Source organism: Octopus sinensis, linkage group LG13, assembly GCF_006345805.1.
Source record: "Octopus sinensis linkage group LG13, ASM634580v1, whole genome shotgun sequence".
Taxonomy (NCBI): domain Eukaryota; kingdom Metazoa; phylum Mollusca; class Cephalopoda; order Octopoda; family Octopodidae; genus Octopus; species Octopus sinensis.
The window spans coordinates 8,548,742-8,572,679 of NC_043009.1; the positions used below are offsets into that span (position 1 = coordinate 8,548,742).

Here is a 23,938-nt window from a genome sequence, read left to right on the forward strand (position 1 = left end):
CTGTGATTCAAAGGATAATTTCATTGTCATCATCATCATCATCATTTAACATCCACTTTCCATGCGGGCATGGGTTGGATGGTTTGAATGAAAACTGGTGAACTGGAGAGCTGCACCAGGTTCCAGTCTGATTTGGCAGGGTTTCTCTGGCTGGATGCCCTTCCTAATGCCAACCACTCCAAGAGTATAGTGGGTGCTTTTTACATGCCACCAGCATAGGTGCCGGGCATATATTTATCTATATATATATATATATACCTGAGTAAACACATAAATGTGAAACAAGGTGGAAAAAAGAGTACTCAAATACCAGGGGTAGAGTAATATGCTTTATTTAAAGCAGCAGAAAATTCAACAAAACCTGTTACTCTGAGTTTCCCGTTGCCGTTCATCGGACAGTTTTTGCTAGAATTCTAGCAAAAACTGTCCGATGAACGGCAACGGGAAACTCAGAGTAACAGGTTTTGTTGAATTTTCTGCTGCTTTAAATAAAGTATATATATATATAATATATATATATATGTATGTATGTATGTATGAGAATACATCCCCCTCCACAAACATAAATATATATATTGAGAGAGGTGTATCTATCTGTATACACACACACACACACACACATATATATATATATATATACATTGATAACTATGTAGGTATGTGTGTGTGCATATACTTATAAATATACATGTGTGTGTACACAAATACACACACACACGTGTGGTGTCTGTATATCCATGAGTGTGCGTATGCCCCTTTCAGATTTCCCCTGATTTTCCTCGCCGTGCTAGACACAGACAGACACACAGATGCACACACACTTGTCGTTCGTTGTTGTTGTTGGTTGAAGTGTTGATGTTTATATAATATCTCTCTTTGCATGTTGTGTCAATATGGTGCTGCTGGAATTTCACAGAGTGCTGCAACATGATAATGTCATAACTGCAAACATCAATTGAGTGAAATAGTTGCAATGTCTGTAATATTGATTTTTGCACGTTCGGAGTATTTTCGTGCCTGTGTATGACCAAATTGTCTTTTGTCTCCTCGTGCGTCTGTCCTGCATACACACGCATATGCGTTTGCGTGCGTGCGTGCGTGTGTGTGCTCTTGTATCTCTCTGTATGTGTTGTGTGTGTGTCGTGTGTTTGCGGCTAAAACGAAGTACATTTTATTTAAGTATTCATTCAATCGAGATGTTAATCACCCCTGATGCCAAACCAAACAAGTAAAAGACGAACACTTCTAAGAGATCAGCCGGTTTGCTAGAAATAGCAGCCAAATCTCGTTCATATTGTACTCGGCTAACTTTTTACTTTTTAAAAAAGAAAGGGAACTGCACGGGTAAAAGAAATAACAGAATGGTCACGGCTGGGGCGTCATTGATTCTGCTAGGACTAACTTGTTAGTAAAGGCTAACATCTTAGATCTAAACATCAACAAACATTGAATACAAAACTCAAGTGTACCGTACTATATATATCCGCCTACTCCCCTCCTCTGCCGCCAAACGAACCAGATTAATTTGTTTTTGTTGTTGTTGAGCCGACACACATGCACAGACAGAACCATCGAATGCCATTTAGTATTATCACAAACAACCACTGACTCCCCCCTTTATCAAACGGTTTAACAGGCGAAATTCTTGCGGCAGACAGTCACTGTCGTTGGAAATACATCGTCTGCACAAGATGCGGCCGGATCGTGCCAATGTGTACATTCCTGACTTTTCGAAAATATCTCTCAGAGTGAGTAACTCATATATATATACATATATATATATTGTGCGTGCGTGTGTGTGTGTGTGAGCGCGCGTATGTATGCAGGGTAAATCAAATAGTTTTGAATTTTATATATTGTTGTAAAGTTGCATAAATATTGTTTCAAATTTCATATATATATTATAAATTTTATATGTATGTATATATATATATGTATGTGTGTATATATATATATAATATATATATATATATATATATATATATATATATATATATATTATATATATATATATATCTACACTCGCATATATATACACGCATACGTGTAAATGTTGTCTTAAATTATGTATACATGCATACATATACGTGTGTGCCTGTGTGTGCGTGCATGTGTGTGTCTGTCTGTCTGTCTGTGCGCGCGCGCAATGATAAATTCATGTATTCGATACTGGAATATTTTGATTTTTTTAGTGTATACAAGAGCAATATTTATAGAAGCTAGGTATAATCGATAGCAATCATGCGAGGCTGTTTATTATCATCATCATCATCATTATTATTATTATTATTATATTATTATTATTATTATTATTATTATTATCATCATCATCATTATTTTCATTTTAATATCATTCCAATATACACCATAACTCGTAATCACAGGTAATCACTGATGTTTTTAATTAATTCTGGACTGACGGAAACCAAAGTCTGTGACAGTAATGTGCTGGAATAATGTTTTTGAAGACTTGAAGTAGTCCGTATATTCTAAAGTGAGTTTTTCTCGAAATTGCGTGTCAGCACATTGACGTTAAATACACACATACATTATTCTTTACGCACATACATTTACGACTGTGTCAGCACATATGTTGAATATACACACAGATATTATTCTTCGTGCACGCGCAACACTTCTACAATACACAAACAAAAACGCGCACACGTACACACCACACACTACACAACGACATTCTTCAGTATTACACGCATGGTTAACATGCAACAAACATGCATTATATATGCCTATAAAATCGCATTACGCGAGCCCCTACATGCCCTCACAAAAACACACTCACACCATCACGAAGAGAGGGAAAGTGTGAGTGATTGAATGAGTTTTATGGATGTGTGTAAAGTTGTTGGTTTTTACTACGGTTGCTTCTGTGTTTCAAAACCCATTCATGAAATTTGCTGGAGGAATGCCCATAGTTCAGCCAATCATCGTCTCTCTACTCACACTCCAACGTATTACCAACTCGTTCTTTTCCCCATTTACTGCTCTTTTCTGTTCCCTTCATTTACTTTCTCTCTGTGTATATATTCCCTCTTTCTATACCTCTTCTCAGTTCTCTCTTTACACTCTTATTCTCTCTACATCTCTCTCTCTCTAGCAATCTGTCCAGCTCTGCCTCTCCTCCCCTTCTCTTTGTTTCCCCTCTCTCAGTAATCTATATTCGCTGTCCTCTTAAATTGTTTACCCCCCTTTCTCCATCTCACCATTTACTGACCTCTATTCTAACCCCCCCTCTATCTATGTTCTCTCTCTCTCGTATCTCTCTACACTCGTTACTCTCTGTCGTCGTCGACACCCTTTTCCTTCACTCGTCCTCTCTCTTTCTACCTATCTCATTGTCGTAATAAATTATAAGGGAAGATGTCTGGCCGGTTCCCGGACCCCGCATAAATACTTACTCACCGACTTGGATTTATTTAATTCTATGGAACTAAGTTTTTAAAACTCGCATATATTATTACACACACACAAACACACACACACACACTCACACACACACACACTACAAAATTATGTGTAGTTTCTCTCATGCTGCCTGGCCGCAAGCGGCTGTGTGCTCAGCTTGAACCTGCCTACCGTCGCCACCGCATTCACCATACACAAACTCTCTACTACTATATATATTCTCTCTCTCTTTCTTTCTCTCCCTCCCCTCCTCTCTTTCTCGTTCGGACAGATCACTTATAGTCTGTCTGTGTGTGTTTTGAAAGAGAGAGAGAGAGAGAAAGATAAAAGAAAATGAGTCTTTTGATTAAAGATCGGTGTCAGCAAGTCGACTGTGGATGGCAATTTGCGGCAACTTCACTCACAACAACCTGAGGTATTTTTTCATTATGCAATTTATTATTATTATTATTATTATTATTGTTTTGCTTTTGTTGTTGTTGTTGTTATTTGTTATATATTGTAAATGTACGCCGAGGTACACACACCCATACATATGTGTGTGTTGGATTCACCGTGTGTGTGTGCGCGTGTTGATATACATACATACATGTATGTATGTGTGCGTGAGATAATCAAATCTTTTATATGAATATATAAGTATATACACACACACACAATATATATATATATATGTATATATATAAAGTATATTATATGTGTGTGTTTGTATATATCGTATGTGTGTGTGTGTGTGTTATTTAACTCATCTGATACAACGGGCCTATGATCAAAGCCGTTCCAACCATGTCATCCTGTTTTTGTCTACCATGAACTACATTGTGCAGGTGTCGACTCGCAACAGTTTGAGCCGAACATTAAAAGCCATCAATCTCACTTGCCGGGCCTCGGAGTACCTGCGAAAAAACTCTGGGCACTACTTCTGCTTCCAAACCCTACATGTGTATTACAAAGAAAAAAAGTCTTTGAGGCTGTAGAGTGTATGATTTGAGGGAGATTTGGTCGTTATTTCTAACAGCTCCAACGACCCGTAAAGGTTCCCCAGTCGATATCCGTGCGTGCGTGCGTGCGTGCGTGTAATATGATACAAATGGGTGTGTTGTCACATTGTGCCTGTTATTTAACCCTAGGTCAACTCTGATCAAACACACCTGCTGTGGGCACATTAGCCAGTTTGTCCCTTCTTTTCGGGCCACATTAGCTTGTGGTCCCTTTTTTTTTTTTTTTTTTGAGACGGTACAATGTGTTTTGAGGAGTATTTGGTTGTTATTTCTAGTAGGACGAGCGACGGCGTAGACGCTCCCTCGGTGCTCTGCATGTATTATACGGACATTCATCTTGTATGAATTACTGTGCACGTAAATGCATGCACTCAGAATGCACTGAGACGCACATTCGATGTACCTGTGTATATGTCTGTGGGTCGTGTGATGTGTGTATACACATAAATGCATTCACTCTTTACATATGCGCGAAAGTAGTTTTGGTGAATGTGCGTACATTGTATGTGTGTGTTTGTGGGTGCATGTATGTATGTGTGTATATATATATATATATGTGTGTGTGTGTGTGTGTGTGACTGTGTGTTGTTAATCATATCATCAACCCTAACCGTCCCATTTTTTTTTTTACATAGAACAGGGATTGCATTACCTTTATGTGCCCTTTTTAAAACGGTAGGGTGTGTCTTGAGTGAAATTTGGCAGCTATTACTAGCAGGTCGATCGACCGCTTAGCGACTCCTTCTTTGGCTTTTTCAGTGAGACACTGTTGACGCTGTTTAGCCCCTGGACAACCCTGAATAAGAAAGCTTATGATCAAAGGCATTCCAGCCGTTACTATCCGGTATCTTTCTAAGGGTTTCTAAGACTACACGATGTAATTTTATCCTTACCGTTTTTTAAAGACAGTGGGGTATGTTTTGTGGGGGGATTTTGGTGTTATTTTTAGCAGAAAGAACGGTCACATAATGGCTCCCTTATTATTCTTTTTAAGGTGTAGCTTATTACAGGCCCGTGTTTGGTTGTCCGTCACAAGGTGTTGGATGGTTAAATTGTTCGTGTGGTGTATTAAGTACTGACAATTATATATACTATATACATATATCGTGTGTGTTTAGTGTGTTGATATATGCGTGTATGTATGTGTCAGTTCGAAATGCATTGTGAATAGGCAATTTGTATAGGTAGTCCTGTTTCGTGCGTGCTTTCCACTGGTTCCTTGTGTATGTATAAATTAACATTTTTCAGGTGTGTGTACATACATACACTCACTCATACATTACACATACATATGTATATCGTTCGACAAGTGTGTTGTTACGGATGTGTGTGTGTTATAACTCTTTATCAACATGGTATATAAGTGATAATCCTGCTTGACTGTCATTTTGCTGTGTATGCATTAATTTGCATTTTCTTTGTGATTATTGATATCTTAAGATCTCTGAACAATGGGAATTGCTGTGAGTGTGTGAGTGCGCGTGTATCTATGTTTATTTTTTCGAACCAACATTTTCGTGTCTGTCACTAATTGTGTGTCAACATTTACTGGATTATGAGGACATTGTAGGATGGAGTTAATCTTCGAATCAAACCAACGGACTCTGTGACGGCCACTGCACGTTCTTCTCTTTCTCTTTTCTTTTCTTTAACTAACTTTTCCATCAGTAAATACCTCTTGAGAAAGGCATCAACGTCTCATCGCACAGGATTAAGCAGAAATCTTGAGCTTGTGTAAATAATTCGAATGTGTCAAATTCTATCGTGAGTAATCTCTTAACTTGTGAAAGCACTTTATTTTTGTGGGGTTTCATGTATGCGTATGGCGTGTGTACCTGTTTGACAAGGTTTTACGTTCAGATCCTCCCAGAAGAGGTTTTCATTTATTTATAACCTTTTTATTTATTTATTCATTTATTACCTTTTATTCTCGGGGATCAATAAAATATATCCCAACCGATAAACAACTGTAGCAGGTAGGTTTTCGTTCGGTTTATGCCGCCCCTTACAAAATGTGGCTTTTTTTTCTTTTTGGTCGAATCAGAATAATCAATCGCATATCTTAGCTTAAGTATTCATGGTCTGGGAATTGGATTCATGTGTATGAGTAATAAGGGTGTGATGGGTATTCAGGGTGGCACTACATGGTGAAAGAGAGAGAGAGAGAGAGAGGTGTTGGAACTGCTGTGCAGCTAAGCAACGAAATGCATGTTCTATGTATGTTTAAGCAGGTGTAAGCATTCCTGCGATTTCTGCGTATGAGGGAGTCGTGTAGGTGTATGTATGTTCGTGTGTGTGTGTGTGTGTGTGTGTATGTGCGTACATATATATATATATGTATATATATACATATATATATATATATTATATATATATATATATACATACACATATGTATGTGTGTGTGTGTGTGTATGCGCATATGTGTGTATAAATACATGCATATATACGTACACATACGCGTGTGTGTATGTGTATATATATATATATATATATATATATATATATATATATATATACAGAGAGAGAGAGAGAGAGAGAGTTTTTGTTTTTATTTTTCTTAATGAGATATCACGCTGTAGCTATTCAGATTTTTTTTGATTTTTTTTTTTCGTTTCCTCTCTTTTCATCGCAACTAGGAGCGAAAACGCGAAATTCTTGATATCATAACTGCTTGATATATATCTATCTATCTTTACCTATCTATCTATCTATCTATCATCTATCTATTTATCTATCTATCATCTATCTATTTATCTATCTATCATCTATCTATCTATCTATCTATCTATCTATCTATCAATCTATCAATCTATATATCTATCTATCTATCTATCTATCTATCTATCTATCTGTCTGTCTGTCTGTCTGTCTGTCTATCTTTATCTATCTATCTACATATCTATCTATCTATCTATCTATCTATCTATCTATCTATCTATCTATCTATCTATCTACTTACATACATATATGCATGCATGCATGCTGTTACTGGCTATCGGTTTCCTTCCCACCTAGGTGAAATATTATGATCAGACAGCACGGTGCTGTGACACTATTGTTATCTAAACATACATCTGTAACTTAGCCTCTCCGATAACGACCATCCCCTTTTCTGCATGACATCACATCACGCGCGCACACACACACACACACACACACACACACACACACACATGCACACAGATGCGCGAAGAAAATCCGTTGCTGTGTAAGCATTTTGTTACATCTTAACTGTTACGCGTAAAGTTCCCTCGTATTCCCAGTTGAGGCTCCGGAATGGTGTGTGTGTGTGTATGCGTACGTGTTCGCGTGCGTATGTGTTTGTGTGTGTGGTGTTCCGGATTTTCGGATTAGGCACATCGCACCCCATGGGAAATAATAATAATAATAATAATAATAATAATAAAGTAATGAGTGGGGGAAGGAGAAATGTAAAGGAATTTTAAATATCGAGAATTTTTTTTTTTTTTTTTGTTCCAGAAACGTAATTTCTTTTATTTGAAACACAAGAATTTTGATAAATAAAGCGGGGGAGGAGGATAAGTTCTCCCATTGAGGAATGGGATGCCTTCTTCGAGATCCCGTCGGGACGAAGTTATCCCTAGGATCCGGAGACCTGGCAGGCCCAAATGATTCAATGATTTATAACAGTAAACGGCTTAAATACACACAAAATCTCAGGTGGTAGCATTGAACCAGTTGATGATGGGCTAAATCTACCTCCGGAAATTATTCCGGGCTCCTCTGAGGTGTTTCTTTGGTTCCCACAATCTGCTAAGTTTCAGACACAAAACTTTGGTGAACCCGAGGCTATGGTAGGGGGAACACAAGCTCAAGGTGCCATGCAGAGGCATCGAACCCGAAACCACATAGTTGTAAAGTGAATTTCTTAACCACGGGGCTTTATATTCGCGGCTGTTTGTGTTTAGAGAGATCCAAAACTCCTTTCTCTTTGCTTTGTTTTCAGTTAAGCCCAACTGAACAAACAATATGTACGAGATAGAAATCCGTAATATATGGAGTTTCAGTCAATACATTGTGACAGCTGATCGTTTGTACACGTCATGTCTTCTGCCTGTTTTATTTCTGCGAGGAAGGTAAAATTACAACTGTTACCGAACGACATGAACTAGAAGCAAAAATCAAAGATCTTGTATTCGCCTACACGATAGTACTAAATTACAATAATGATGATGATGATTTCTTTAATTAGCCACAGGGGCATTGATGACGGGGACATTACAAGGACCGTCAAGAATTTGCGTGGGGTTTCCATGAGGAGAAAGAAATGGAATAGATGATGAAATGCGATAAATACATATATATATATATATATATATATAGTATACAAATATGTGATAATGTGAATGATACACTATCCCTGATACAAGAGGAACCCCAACTGGGGCCAATTAATGAACCCCGCAAATCCAGGGTTATCCTGCCCACTAAAGCACGAGTCCTCGCCTGACTCTTCTCCAATCCATGGGTATCCTAACCATTTTTTTCCGCTGTCACCCATCTTTTCACAGATTCTCTGGGAGATAATATTTTCCCCTCCACCTTCATTTTCTTTTTCAAATGGAAATAAAAAATGTCAATGGGGGCTTAGGAAGCTGTCTCTCCTCTATCCGTTCAGCCTAGTCCACCACACAACCTCTTTCACCATAGCCACTAGACAGAGGAACATCGCCTGCCCTACCTTGTCAAAGGTGGACGGTAAGGCGATCTTCACGTTGGATTCGGCTGGTTATCGGATTCGTCCCACCCGCAATGACAGCTGTTCGATAGGACTCTCACACGTCAGCGATGCTCGGGCACTGTACGAATGTGTGCAGCTTGGTTTCGACACTGCGCGCATCTCGGACAGTTCTGTTTGAGAACGCTTCCGTGCGGGTAGAGTTTATCTTGGACTTGCAGTGCTCCTCATTAACACTGTCAGGCCAGGGATTTATGGAAGTATCAGACCCGAATGTCCTCTCAAACAGACCATCTAGTTCATCCTAGTCGACGCCTAGAGTTAACCCCGATAACGTCGTCACTCTTAGACACAAGGTCAGAATTGTATTTATTTGATTGTGTATAGGAGAGCACTGTCGATTATATCAACCCTAACTTGACCTATATTTTGTTTTATCGATGCTAGAATGAGGTTTGAACCCAATATAAAATAAAGAACTAACCACCACATGTCATTATATCCATGCTAATCATAATTCTGCAGCACTAAACGATTTCTAATTTTGACAAAAGACCAATTATGGTAAGAAAATGGACACAGTTGATCGATTGGTCAACGTTAAGGTAGCATATATATATATATATATATAATATATATATATATATATATATATATATATATATATATATATATAACTTGTTTTTTTAAATTTTATCCACCATGGCTGAGTTTGAATTAGCGTCTGAAAGTATTAAACTATAATGGTAAAAGATTAAAATCCGAGGACACTGGTGAGTGTTTGCTGCCCGAAACGTTACGATCTGTCTTCCTCCTGATAACAAAATAGTTTATTCTCCATTAAAATACCATACAGCTTTCTACTGACTTTGGAGTTATGTCGTTGCTCGACCTCTTGGAAATAATAGCCATATGGCTGTCACATCACAGCCTACTATCTTAAGAAATAGAAAGATGTATTAAATAATGTAATTCTCCACTGCGAAGACCAGGATGGTCATAACTGGATCGGAACTGATCTGGGTCTAGTTGATCGGAACTGATCTGGGTCTAAACGAACAACTTGTTGCCGTAAGAGTTAATATAAAGCGTAGAACCGCGATAAGAGAAGTTGTCAGCCATGATGTGTATCAGTGTCTCTCCTCCTGTCTTCATTTCTATATTAAAAAAATACCTACTCTCAGAAAATCCAGTTTTGTATTATATGTGGTAGGTATGGTGTGTGTGTGTGTGGAGAAAGAGAGAGAGAGAGAGTTATTCAATATACATATCAATGAAACAACCTTCCGCATTCACTGAGTGTTCTGATGCTTGAAAATACCATAATATTTACGTGCATTACCAGTGGGGAGGGGGGGCGCTCGTCTTGGCCTATTCATGGCTATAATAAAGGATCTTATATTTCCCCCACGAGAAATGTATTCCTCGCAAATTTATTAAAGATGTTCAGTGACAGTCATATGAATATCAACCTCGGCGAATATCTAATATTTATTTCATAGACTTATCCTGTCAGGTTTAAAAGACCAAGACGACCTTGAATGGGGTATGATGAATTTCGAAACGTAAGAGAGGAAGTCCTTATGTGGTCGCTCGACCTGCTAGAAACAGCAGCCAAATATTTCCAAGTCACACCCTTTGAAAAATGGGATGGTCAAGGCTGTTCTGGGTCTAAACAACAATTTGTTCAATCTGGGGCTGTACCGTTTCTGCTTACCATTTTTTTGTCTTTTTGTTGTTAATGATTTCTTACAAAGCCATCCATAGTTATTCCCGCCACGACCACCTCATTTTTTAAGAATATGTCAAGGACTACATTATCCAGTGTATCCCGCCTTTAAGATAGCGAACTATTGGCTGCTGTTTTTAGCATATCAACAGGCTCTGTTTTACGTTTGTTGTTACTTAAATGCAAGTTGGGGATCTTTTCGGTTTGAACGGCAGTTTTTTCTAGCGGTGTCATATGAAATTGTCACCCATAATTATGACCCTAGTATCGATCTATTGCATTTCAATCTGTTTTAGGGTTAGGGGTTAGGGGGAAGGGTATCTTTTTTTCTTCACAAATGTAAATAAACCCAATCTGTTTTTTAAATGAGGGACATATTCATACGGCACAGAATATTTTCACCTCAATAGACGTCATTGATTGGTTGAAATTGCAGAAATTGCTGTTTTTAGCATATCAACAGGCTCTGTTTTACGTTTGTTGTTACTTAAATGCAAGTCGGGGATCTTTTCGGTTTGAACGGCAGTTTTTTCTAGCGGTATCATGAAATTGTCACCCATAATTATGACCCTAGTATCGATCTATTGCATTTCAATTTGTTTTAGGGTTAGGGTTAGGGGTGGGGGGAAGGGTATCTTTTTTTCTTCACAAATGTAAATAAACCCAATCTGTTTCTTAAACGAGGGACATATTCATACGGCACAGAATGTTTTCACCTCAATAGACGTCATTGATTGGTCGAAATTGCAGAAATTGAAGAAAAAAAAACAACAAATATCTTACAAACCATAGAATTTTCTCAAGAAAGCCAAGAGAAAAAGATGTTTTAATAAACACATTCTACCAGTATAGGAAGTTAAAAATTTTTTTAGTTACGTGGAAATTATTTTAAAAAACTGCCGTTCAAACCGAAAAGATCCCAAGTCAGCTACGAGCAAAGGTGTTCCAGTTATGACCACCCTGCATGTTATTTAAACAGTGTGTTCTACATTTTTAATGACACGGTAGAGAGAGACATTTGTTTTGTCGCTCAATACAATGTCTGCAACTTACCCTTATCAGCTTTCTTGGAAAATACTCCAAGAGAATAATGGAACTAATGTGGATTCATGAATGGAAAGTATTAGTGTTGGTCTTGTTTCACATTTTGAAAATTTAATCTTCTGTTGTTTTCATTCAGTTTTTATGTTGAGGATAGAAATCGTAGTTACAAATGCGAGCAAAATATATTTATTCACTCAAGATACAAGCTAAATATGTTTACACACTTAAGTTTCTTTATCAGGTCATCATTTGATTAGAAAACATTCCGGCAAAGTGTGCGATGTTTTACAACTCACATGACAGAGAGTGAAAGGAATTGCTACGTTAATTGTTTTCATTGCATTTCAATAGACGCATTTTGTTATTTTATGCTCGAGTGTTCTGCGATTGAGCTGTTTTATTGACCTCGGATTAAAACAGGATTTTTTTTTAATTCAGTAGAAACCAAATACTGTTATTAACAATCTCTCTCTCTCTCTCTCTCTCTCTCTCTCTCTCTCTCTCTTATGTAGATATAATTTATCTTTTACTTGTTTCAGTCATTGGATTGCAACCATGCTGGTTGTGGTCGAACGATTCGGCCCCAGTACTTATTCTATTGGTCTAGCGGTGTCATATGAAATTGTCACCCATAATTATGACCCTAGTATCGATCTATTGCATTTCAATCTGTGTTGGGGTTAGGGGGAAAGGTGTCTTTTTTCTTCAGAAATGTAAATAAACCCAATCTGTTTCTTAAACGAGGGACATATTCATACGGCACAGAATGTTTTTTACGTCAATAGACGTCAGTGAATGGTTAAAATTTCAGAAATTAAAGAAAAAACAACAACAAATATCTTACAAACTATAGAATTTTCTCAATAAAGCCAAGAGAAAAAGATGTTTTATAAACACATTCTACCAGTATACGAAGTTTAAAAGTGTTTAGTTACGTGGAAATTATGTTAAAAACTGCCGTTCAAACCGAAAAGATCCTCGGTCTCTTATGACGAATCGCTGGATAACAGGGACATAAACAAACTGGCAATGGTGGAGGATAAACACAAGTTCTCACACATAGATACTGACACACACATATACGCTGGGTTTCGTTCAGTTTTCGTCTACCAAATCCACTCACAAGGCTTTTGGTCAGTCCGGGGTTACAATAGAAAACACTTGCCTAAAGTGTCGTGCAATGGGACTGAACCCAGAACCATGTGGTTCGGAAGCGAACTTCTTAGCTCGCAGCCATGTGTGTGTGTGTCGATACCAGTAATAGAGTGGGTATATTTTTTATATACGGTAATATTAACGACTCTTTAGACATTTCGCTTGCATCTGAAGTGAATAAATATTACCAAATGCAATAGTCGGTGCAAAACCGACGGCAACCTTCTAAGCAGTTTTCTGCCATAACCAGAAATATAACCGTGCATGTGTGTCTGTGTGTGTGTATATATATATATATATATATATAATATTATATAATATAACAGTTAAAATAGGCCGGTTTATGGAATTGCCTTTGGTTTCCCGTCCATAAAGCGCTTAGCATTACGGCGTATGAATGAGATCCCCAAACCTGTTGGCTTATAATATATACAATATTCCCTCGACTATTGCGAGTGTTACGTTCCAACCCCGCCCCTCACGATAGGTGGAAACCCGCGAAGTAGAAACAGTACTGTGGTGTATATATATATTTTAATTATTTTTATAATTTGTATATATTTTATTATAAATGCAAATCAACACCACTGAGGAATCGACGTAAGCTTAAAAAATAAACCGCAATATGACGAGGGATTTACTGTATGTATGTGTATATATATAAATATATATATATATATATATATATATATATATATATTATATATATATATATATAATACACACACACATGCTCTCGTTGAGTCAGTTCTCTTTTATGGCTCAGACAGGTCGCTTCCTAAAAATGGCTTTTAAAACGTTAGGCCCAAAATATAGTGGAAAGTAATAAGCAGTGCAAAAATTTATTTATGGGACATGAGAGGTAACAGAGAATATAACTTGTTTGGTTCTACTTAAGAACAAAAGATGAGCTAGGATCATTATTTACTTCGGTCAAGCTGTTGGGGAAAACTTGCAAACTCTCCTCGCCAGATGTCATCGCCACTGATTTCGAGGATATGAAAGGTGTGGGTTAATGCAGGATCGTTAGGCGAGGAGGGGAGCGTGGAGGGTGGAATTATGAAGTCATGAACCGAGTTACATCTCTCTTTCTCTCTCTCTCTCTCTGTATATATATATATATATATAAATAATTATATGCATATATACATATCTACATATATATGTACAGGACATAAAAAAAAGTTGAACACAATGAGAAACGAAAACATAAAAATCAAAAAAAACATAGAAAACGAACTTTATTTCGAACAACGAAAAAGACAAACAGAGAAACGAGACATGCAACATAAAGAATATTCCCCTTCATTAGTTGTCCTTGTTTCATCTACTCCGCGTTACGCAGGTAAGGACAATACGCGACTTCGTTGAAACAGTCCTTTCCGCAAAGCAAATTAAATAAAATTTGGGATTTTTTGCGGAGGGTGAAAGTGGTAACAAGACCAGGACAGTGAGAAAAAACAGTAAAAACAAACGGTGAGGGCTTATATATATATATATATATATATATATATATATATATATATACTTCGCCGAAGAGATTTTAATACGCCTGGAACATAACCGCTGCTCTCACCTACCTGTTGGTTTTAAAAGCCAGGTCAATTCCCATACTGCCTTTCCTTGTTTTGCAAAAATTTTCAATTATTTGATTGTATTGGAACGATCTCTTTTGCTGGATGTTTTTAGGTTTAAGGCATCGCTAGAGTGAGTTTTTATCTACTAAATGCATGGTTAATCTCGGCTAATCGGGAGGTGGGGGGGCTTTCAACTCAGTGCATTGCAATATATGTGAGATCCAACCATAAAATGTAAGTTAATATCTCGACCATCTGTCACTTCGACTCCGTCGTCCGTTCCTCCCTCCAAGCCTTTTTTTTTTCTGCTGTTAAGAATAATATTCAGTCAGTCCACTTTATTTGTTTTCTGATTTTTATCATCTTTTCCCCGTTTGGTTTGTCTTGACACCACCACCACCAACACCAAATGTTTCTTCTGTATATTTATATATTTTGTAAACTTTGGATTTGTTCTCTCTCTCCCCTTCCTGATACAGTTTGTGTTTTTATCAGTCCACTTGCTTGAACCGGTTCGCCTCCCTGAATTAACACTAATTCACAAACAAATAAAATAGAAGTTTATTTAACTTATTTCCGATTCTTCATTTACCCTTCTTCTTTCTCTCTCATCGTTATTCACTCCTATAATGCTTATTCTGAAGATCCTGTTTGGGCTCATAGCCGTTTGGTCAGTGATCCTATCCGTTTTTTGACGCTCCCTGACCGTCTTTTAACTGGTTTCAGTCAAAGAATGAATTGTGGCCATAGTGAAGCACCGTTTTAAAGATTAGCCATATCGGCTCCGGTACTTATTTCAATCTGGTACTTCTTTTATTGATCCTTGTTTGTCATAGGAGACACAACATGGGCATCATTTTATATAGAGGTATAAAATAACACACACGTACACACACATGCATATTATTTGTCCTTTATGTTCAGTAACGTTCATAAGTCTATTAATGTTTTGAAAAGTTTTACAGTCTCATCTTCTGAATAACGGGATATATATTTATTAATGGCAAAGTGCAAACCACAAGTCAATACAAATGAGGAGGTAACCATTCGGAAATTGTATCAGGGCTCTATTCCCATGCTCTCTTGATGCTTACTACAAAACGCGGCAACAACGCCTCACAATTAACTATTTCTTTTGGAAAAGGTGACCGAGACTGCTTAGAAAAGTTGATGGACTTGTGAACGTTATTGGCTCAACGGATTATCAATAAGGAAATACGGAAAAGTTATTTAATAATTAAAATATAAATTTAAAAAAAACGAAAGAAGTCTTGTCTTCGGCTTAGAACATGTTTGAAAGAAAACCCATTACTCAAACACACACACACACACACGATAGCCTTCTCTTTTGCACATTTTCTGTCTACCAAATTCTAATAAATAGGAGATACTTTGCTTCAGACGCCGCTCAGTAGAATCGAACCCGGGAACATGCGGTTGTAAAGTTTAACCACACAGTTATGTCTACACCTACATATGATACATCAAGTTCGAACTTCTGTAAGTTGATGCTTGACGGAATACAAATATTAACCCGGAGAAAGAGTTCCAGATTTTGAGTAATTGTTACCGGCATTCGTTTTACTCAGATTCCTGGTTTTACAATTCCAAGTAGCTGCAGTTTCTGGGACTCGGCGCTTATAGTACAGGTATTTGGCAGCTAAGGTAAGGAATATTGAGGTCTTGAGGCTTGTTCAATTCTCTCTTCCACCCCCACCCACCCGTTTCGCTCTCTTCATTGCCGCACACAAACACGCAGAATATCATCGGATGGTGTGTGTGTGTGTGGGGGGTATACAGTTTCTTTTGAGCTTCTTTCCCACAGTGCGAGTGCTCGCCCTTTCAGGTATCCTACGAAATTTCCGGGCCCGAGTACGGCTCTTGTTACAGTCATTTGACTGCGGCCATATTGGGACACCGCCTTTAGTCGAGCAAATCGACCCCAGGACTTATTCTTTGAAAGCCGAACCGCTAAGTTACAGGGACGTAAACACACAACCATCGGTTGTCAAGCGATGTTGAAGGAACAAACATATACACACACATACATATATATGACGGGCTTCTTTCAGTTTCCGTCTACCAAATCGACTCACAGGGCTTTCGTCGGCCCGAGGCTATAGTAGAAGACACTTTCCCAAGGTGCCACTGAACCTGGAGCCATGTGGTTGGTAAGCAAGCTACTTACCACACAGCCACTCCTGTACATTTTTTTTCTGAAATTAATATTTATATAGGTTAATAAAGTTCAAAATCGTTTCTATCAGCCCGTTGTTGCCATCTTCTCTGGTTAGACGAAGTGCTCCTATAGTCATCGATACCTTGGCGAAATTTGAACACAGAACGCGGAGAGACGGGGTAGAAATCACAAGACATCTCGTTCTGTGCTTCAAAGGATTCCGCTAATTTAGCACCCTGAACTTTTACATTATTTATCGGCTCCAGGTAATCTTTCGTAAGAGGCTTGACTGAAAAAGAGGATGAATGATGTCGTCCCCTCATACCGACACTCTGGAGACTAATATCGAAGGATCGTGTGGCTCCGAAACGATAAAAGGCAAAGTTGTCCTCTGTGAGATTTGAAATCCGTGCATGGAGGGCCATAACGAGTGCGCGTACACGCACTCACGCATAAACATACATACACACTTCTTGATATCCTGTCTTTCAAAAGAACACGTTATGCAGTGAATCATTCCTGTATGTTTGTAGTGTACCCATCCTTGATGTATAAATACGCACTTTGCTGTGCGTATTGGTGTACTTTCAGTTTTGTGTACATAAAACACCTGATAGATATATATATGAATCGGTTTCTGACTGAAGAACGAAGGCTTTGAATGACCCGTCTGTCTCTTATGTTCGTCCCTTCGTGTATTTCACGTTATTTATATATGTAAAGGTTTATTATATATATATATATATATATATATATATATATAAATACATCCACAATAACATCCCTCTCGTTACCGTTCATCCGTTCCGAAAGTAACTATCGATTGTGTACGAGTTACCAACGAAGATCTCTATACAGTCTTTCAGCTCGTTAGAAACAACAGCTAATTCTCCCTCACTTGTCCGGTAGAAGAACAAATATTGGATTACAATATCCTAGTTTTGCAGGGAGTTAGGGAAACATGATAGTCAAGGTTGGAAAGGCTTTGATTATTAGTTAGGTCTCTATTTTCAGTTAAAACTTATTCCTTTACTACCCACAAGAGGGGACAAACAAGGCATACAAAGGGATTAAGTCGATTATATCGACCACAGTGCGTAACTGGTACTTAATTTATCGACCCCGAAAGGATGAAAGGCAAAGTCGACCTCGGCGGAATTTGAACTCACAACGTAACGCAGACGAAATACCGCTAAGCATTTCGCCCGGCGTTCAAACTAAACTAAAGTGTTTGGCCGGCACTATTGACAACTAGTCTCTGATGTGACAGACGTATGTTCTAAAGTATTTCGACCGTAACCATCCTACCTTTTTATCGAGAACTACAGATGATGTGACAAGTGCGTTATTTTACTGTTATTTCTAGCAAGCCTAGTGAGTGTAAAACTTCGTTATATTTACTTTTTGTCTTTAAGACAGTAGAGCGTTATTCGAGGGAGTTTTGACTACCATTTCTAGCCGGTCAAGTTACTATGTAGAGGCGCCCTCATTTAGCGCATCCAGTCTACCATCAGTTGTTTAACAATAGGTGAGCTCTGAAAAAGCAGATCTACGATCTAATATATTTCATCAGCCAAGTGTCTCTGGGACCGTTGTTCATCTAATGTGTCGTTATTTTATTTTATTGCATTTTAAGAGGTTAAAGTCTGTTTCGAGAGAGATTTAGCTATGATTTCTAACAGCAAGAAACGTATAAGATCGAGGCTCCCCTCATTGGCGCGGCTAACCACTATCAGTTTGACACAATGGTCAAAGTCTGAGCAGTTATTGGTAATTAATACTTATTTTGTGGTCGAGGGGAAGAATGGCTGGTGGATGAGATGATAATCGATATTTTATACCATTTCTCTCTTCTTTTTCTTTTTCCTTCAGTTTTTTTTTTCTTCTTTCTTTGTAAAGATTTCACTGAAAATCGAATCCTGTTAGCGTTGACGACGATGGTGGCGGTGGTGGTTGTTATTGTTGAACTTGCTGCGACAGTACAGATGCTAGAATTGGTTTTGTTTTCACTGTCCTTTTCGTGTACATTCTTTGTTATTTATTCTCCTTTGTCTTCCTTCGTTTCTCCCTCTTTCTCCCCTTCTTCGTTTTCCCCCCCGCCTTCATTCGCCCCCCCTCTTGTGTCCCCTCGTTTTATTTCTGGTTTAGTTTAACCTAAAACCTGTTCAGTTCTGTCCAAATATTTTCTTTAATTTCATTACTTCTCATCATTTCATTCTTTCTTTATTATTATTTTTTTATATTCTTTACTCTTTCGTCTTCCTTTTTTTTTTTTTATCTTCCTGTCATTCTTTAAATTTTTATTTCTCTTATTCATTCTACCTATAATTTACGTATTCCTTCATTCAATTGCCTTTCTTCTTTCTTTTTTAAAAGGAAAAAACAAAATTCTTTTTCCTTCACACTTTTCAGCCTTTCTAATCTTGTCTCACTTATTCTTCTCTTTCGTCTTTTGTTGTTCTTATTTCTTCGCTCTTTCAACACACACTCACTCTTCCTCTTTCTCTCTCATTTTATCAGAGTTTTATTTTTCTTTCCTTTGTCTCTTCCACACATTCATTCTCTCTCTCTCTTATTCCATTGTTCTCTTCTCCTCATCTAGTGACAACGGTATGACACCTTTTCAATTCTTCGCACATTTCCATTCTATTCTTCCTCTCTTATTTCATTTATTTTACGTGCAATCCTCACCCACTTCTCTTCCCTCTCTTGTCTCTCTATTAATTTTTTTCTTACTTCTCCCTTTTTCGACATTAAAAAAAATCTCTTTCACATTCGTTCTCCTCTTTCCCATCATTTCATACTTTCATTTAACACGTATTTCCCCTCATTCTTTTTCATTTATCCATTCTATATTTCTGCTTTCATTTCATTTATTCCCTTTTATATCACAATTTCCTTCTTTCGATTGACTTCTTTCTTTGTCGTTCTTTTTCGTTTCCTATTTCACCTCCTTCCTTCCTTCCTTCCTCTCTTCCTTCCCTTGTTTATTCATTCTTCAGTTTGTTTTTCCATTTTCCTTTACTCTATATTCTTCGTGGCCGTGTGGTTTGTTTCGCAATTACGTTGTCCCTAGGGGTTTTTCTCTCAGAGAATGCAAGGGATACATGATACCCGAACCCAGGAAATTTATTGGGATCTCAGGAAACGTTTGTATATATTAAAAACTAGCATTCACAGAAGGGGCGGGGAGCTTGAAAGAAAACTTTATATTCCTTGAAATCATGAGGGTAGCAGATGGCAGAATTGGAAGAATGACATTTATATCTTCTTAAATTCTGAGTTCAAATCCTATGGAGGTCAACTTTGCTTTTCTATCTTCTTGGATTAATAAATAAAACAAAGTACCAGTCGAAAGTATTGGGTTGAAATAATTGGATCCCCACCCCAATGTGTGGCCTTGTGCTTATGTTACTAGCAGAAAAAGTATGTAAAGTAGTAGAGTGGTGGATAAGCAGAATTGTTAGTATTGGGCCAAATAGCATGCAGTGTGTGTTAAGTTACAGCCCTTGGATCTTTTCGGTTTGAACGGCAGTTTTTAATATAATTTCTAGGTAACTAAAAAATTTTAAACTTCGTATACTGGTAGATCTGTTTATAAAACATCTTTTTCTCTTGGCTTTATTGAGAAAATTCTATAGTTTGTAAGATATTTGTTGTTTTTTTTTCTTCAATTTCTGCAATTTCAACCAATCACTGACGTCTATTGACGTAAAAATCATTCTGTGCCGTATGAATATGTCCCTCGTTTAAGAAACAGATTGGGTTTATTTACATTTGTGAAGAAAAAAAGATACCCTCCCCCCTAACCCTAGCCCTAACTAACCCTAACCCTAAAACAGATTGAAATGCAATAGATCGATACTAGGGTCATAATTATGGGTGACAATTTCATATGACACCACTAGAAAAAACTGCCGTTCAAACCGAAAAGATCCCAGCTCTTTACATTTTGAATTCATATGCTTGAGGTCAACCTTACCTTACATCTTTTCAGGATCAATAAAATAAAGTACCTGTCAAGTACTGGGGTCAATGTGTGTGACTAGCACCCCTTATCTTGAAGTTGCTTTGTATCGTAATTTGAAACCATTATTATTAACCCTTTTGTTACCAACCCAGCTGAAACCGGCTCTGGCTCTGTAGTACAAATGTTTTGCTTTCATAAGTTTTGAATTAAAATCTTCCACTGAACCTTAGTCACAATTGATGTTCCTAATACTAGCTTAATGATAACTAAGATATTTTACTAAATTTTTTATTATATTTAAAATAATTGAAAGAAACACAGAGCATCTCAAAATAAATATATTAATGAAAGGGTTAAGGTGGAAAGCTGGCAGAATTGTTTGCATGCCAGACAAAATGCTTAGTCTGCTTTTTGTCTGTCTTTACATTCCAAGTTCAAATTCCATCAAGGTTGACTTTGCTTTTCATCCATTCAGAAACAATGAAGTAAATACCAGTTGAGCAGTCTATCCCCTCCAAATCCTTTGTGCTTCATAAAGAAATTAGTGTTATTATTATTGTTGAGGTGGTGAACTGGCAGAATGGTTAGCACACCAGACAGAATGCTTAGCAGCATTTCATACGTCTTTACGTTCTGAATTCAAATGCCACCAGAGACAACTTTGCCCTTCAACCTTTTGAGGTTGATAAAATAAAGTACTGGTCATGTACATGGGTTGATAGTATTACCTCAATTTTCCCCTGATTTCAAAATTGTTGGTCTTGTGCCTAAAATATAAGCCATTATTTTTACCCTACGTGTGTAAGCGAAAGCAGAGTATTATAATCACTCATCTTTGTCTGTGTGTTTGCAAAATTACTGGAAAACAGATGAATGGATTTTCACCAAATTTAGCAGAAATACTCATTGGATGAGTGACTAGAAATGGTGAAAATATGACAGAAATACTCATTGGATGAGTGGCTTGAAATGATGAAAATTTGGTTTGCTTGTCTTCAAACATACATAAATACATACATAGATATGCAACTGTATGTGTATGTGTGTGTGTACAGTGATGGATTCGACTGTGTGTGTGTGTGTGTGTGTGTGTGTGTGTACAGGGATGGATTCGAGAGTTGATTTCTTAATTTCACCAGAGTATAAATACCTATAATGGTGATACTTAAAACAAAAAAAAATTTGAACAATTGAACTTACAAATTTGCCATTGAGCAAGTGGTCACATTATATATATCCTACAACAAACTATAGTACATTTGATTCATCTGCCATCGTTGAAAGACGTTGTTATGCAATATTTTCTATACATATTTCATCTTGTTCACTTTCATTTTCATATGGATCTACCCTCATCTGTGTGTGTATAGATCATGGTGTACCTATGCACATTGACACATATGGGTACATACATACATATATATGCAGCCGTGTGTGTGTCTGTGTGTGCGTACAGTGATGGATTTCAGGGTTTTGTTTATTTACAATTTATTTCTTAATTTCACTGTTCTTAGGTTTCTAATCCTCTTTTTAGTCAAACTCTTACACAGCTGAATTCAGTTAAATCAAATATAGTACCAGTCAAATACTGAGACTGATATTATTGGCTAATTTTTTTTTCTCATGAAAATTCTATCCTGTGTTTATGTTACATTCTTAATGACATAGCCACACCTGTGCATATATCAGGCACAGGTGTGGCCTTGTGGTTGAGAACCTTACTTCCCAACCATGTGGGTCTTCAGTTCAGTTCTACTGCAGTGACACCTAGAGCAAGTGTCTCCTACTATTGCCCCTAAATGATCAAACTTTTGTGAGTGGATTTAGATGATGGAAACTGAAGAAATCTATCATATATGTGTATATATATATGTGTGTGTTTGTGTGTACCCTTTTCTAGCCATCATGCGATAGTTGTGAGTGAGTATCACTGGCATACAAGTGAACTTGTACACTTCCAGTTTTCCATTAAAAATATGGGATCTTTTCGGTTTGAACGGCAGTTTTTTCTAGCGGTGTCATATGAAATTGTCACCCATAATTATGACCCTAGTATCAATCTATTGCATTTCAATGTGTTTTAGGGTTAGGGGTGGGGGGAAGGGTATCTTTCTTTCTTCACAAATGTAAATAAACCCAATCTATTTCTTAAACGAGGGACATATTCATACGGCACAGAATGTTTTCACCTCAATAGACGGTCATTGATTGGTTGAAATTACAGAAATTGAAGAAAAAAAACCAAATATCTTACAAACTATAGAATTTTCTCAATAAAGCCAAGAGAAAAAAATGTTTTATAAACACATTCTACCAGTATACGAAGTTTAAAAGTGTTTAGTTACGTGGAAATTATGTTAAAAACTGCCGTTCAAACCAAAAAGATCCAAAATATGTTTAGCTATGGGGGAAATATTACCTGGCTTGAAAACAGGTGAACGTTTGGGTATTTGACTATAGAAACTTTGCCTCGACAAAATCTTTCTGACCCATTCAAGCCAGGTAAAGTGGACATTGAATGATGATGATTATTATGATGATATTATCATTTGCTCCTTCTTACTCCCACACATTCTCTCACTTTACTTTATCTCACTATCAGTTACATTCTCACAGTCTTCCTCTCTTTCCTCCTCCTTATCTCTCTGATTTTCACACTCACTTATTCTCTTTCTCTCTCTCTCTCTCCACCATCTCTCTCTTTCCCTTTTTTTCTCTCTGGTTTACTTTCTTCCCCTTTGTTCATGTTTTCTAAATTTCTCACCATATCCCAAGAGCCCACCTGCAAAATTTCCAAAACAATACAACACACACACACATTCATCCACAGAGAAATATATTCATAAACATTCTATGCTTATATATATATATATATATATATATTCATCCATATCTATTCATCCCAATATAACTGCATAACCAGAACATTTACATACTCACTTATTAGAGTTGTACTTGTTTGGCAACTGACTTCATCTGAGATTGCAGCATGAAACAATTACATCAGTTCTTGATAGAAATGTATTTCATGTCACTTCCGTCATATTGCTTTGTGTGTGTGTGTTATTTAGTAGTTAATAATTCCTACAGACATTTCTCAGAGTTCTAGAAGGACCGAATCATTTGAAAGATTATACACTTGTGACCAAGTCTGTAAA

The 23,938-nt window shown here is 37.2% G+C and overlaps 1 protein-coding gene across 3 annotated transcripts in view; it reads left to right on the forward strand.

The window, feature by feature from the left end:
* Positions 1 to 1,130: 1,130 nt before the first annotated feature.
* The window catches only part of LOC115218400, a 214,951-nt gene continuing 192,143 nt past the window's right edge, over positions 1,131 to 23,938 (forward strand). Inside the window, exons 1-2 of one of the 3 annotated variants that reach the window (XM_029788189.2) lie at positions 1,131 to 1,142; positions 3,731 to 3,838. The gene's annotated coding sequence lies outside the window, so the exon portion shown is untranslated. Of the gene's footprint in view, positions 1,143 to 1,351; positions 1,749 to 3,730; positions 3,839 to 5,890; positions 6,189 to 23,938 lie in introns of those variants that run through there. The other 2 variants (XM_036508141.1, XM_036508142.1) reach the window with 2 other exon arrangements.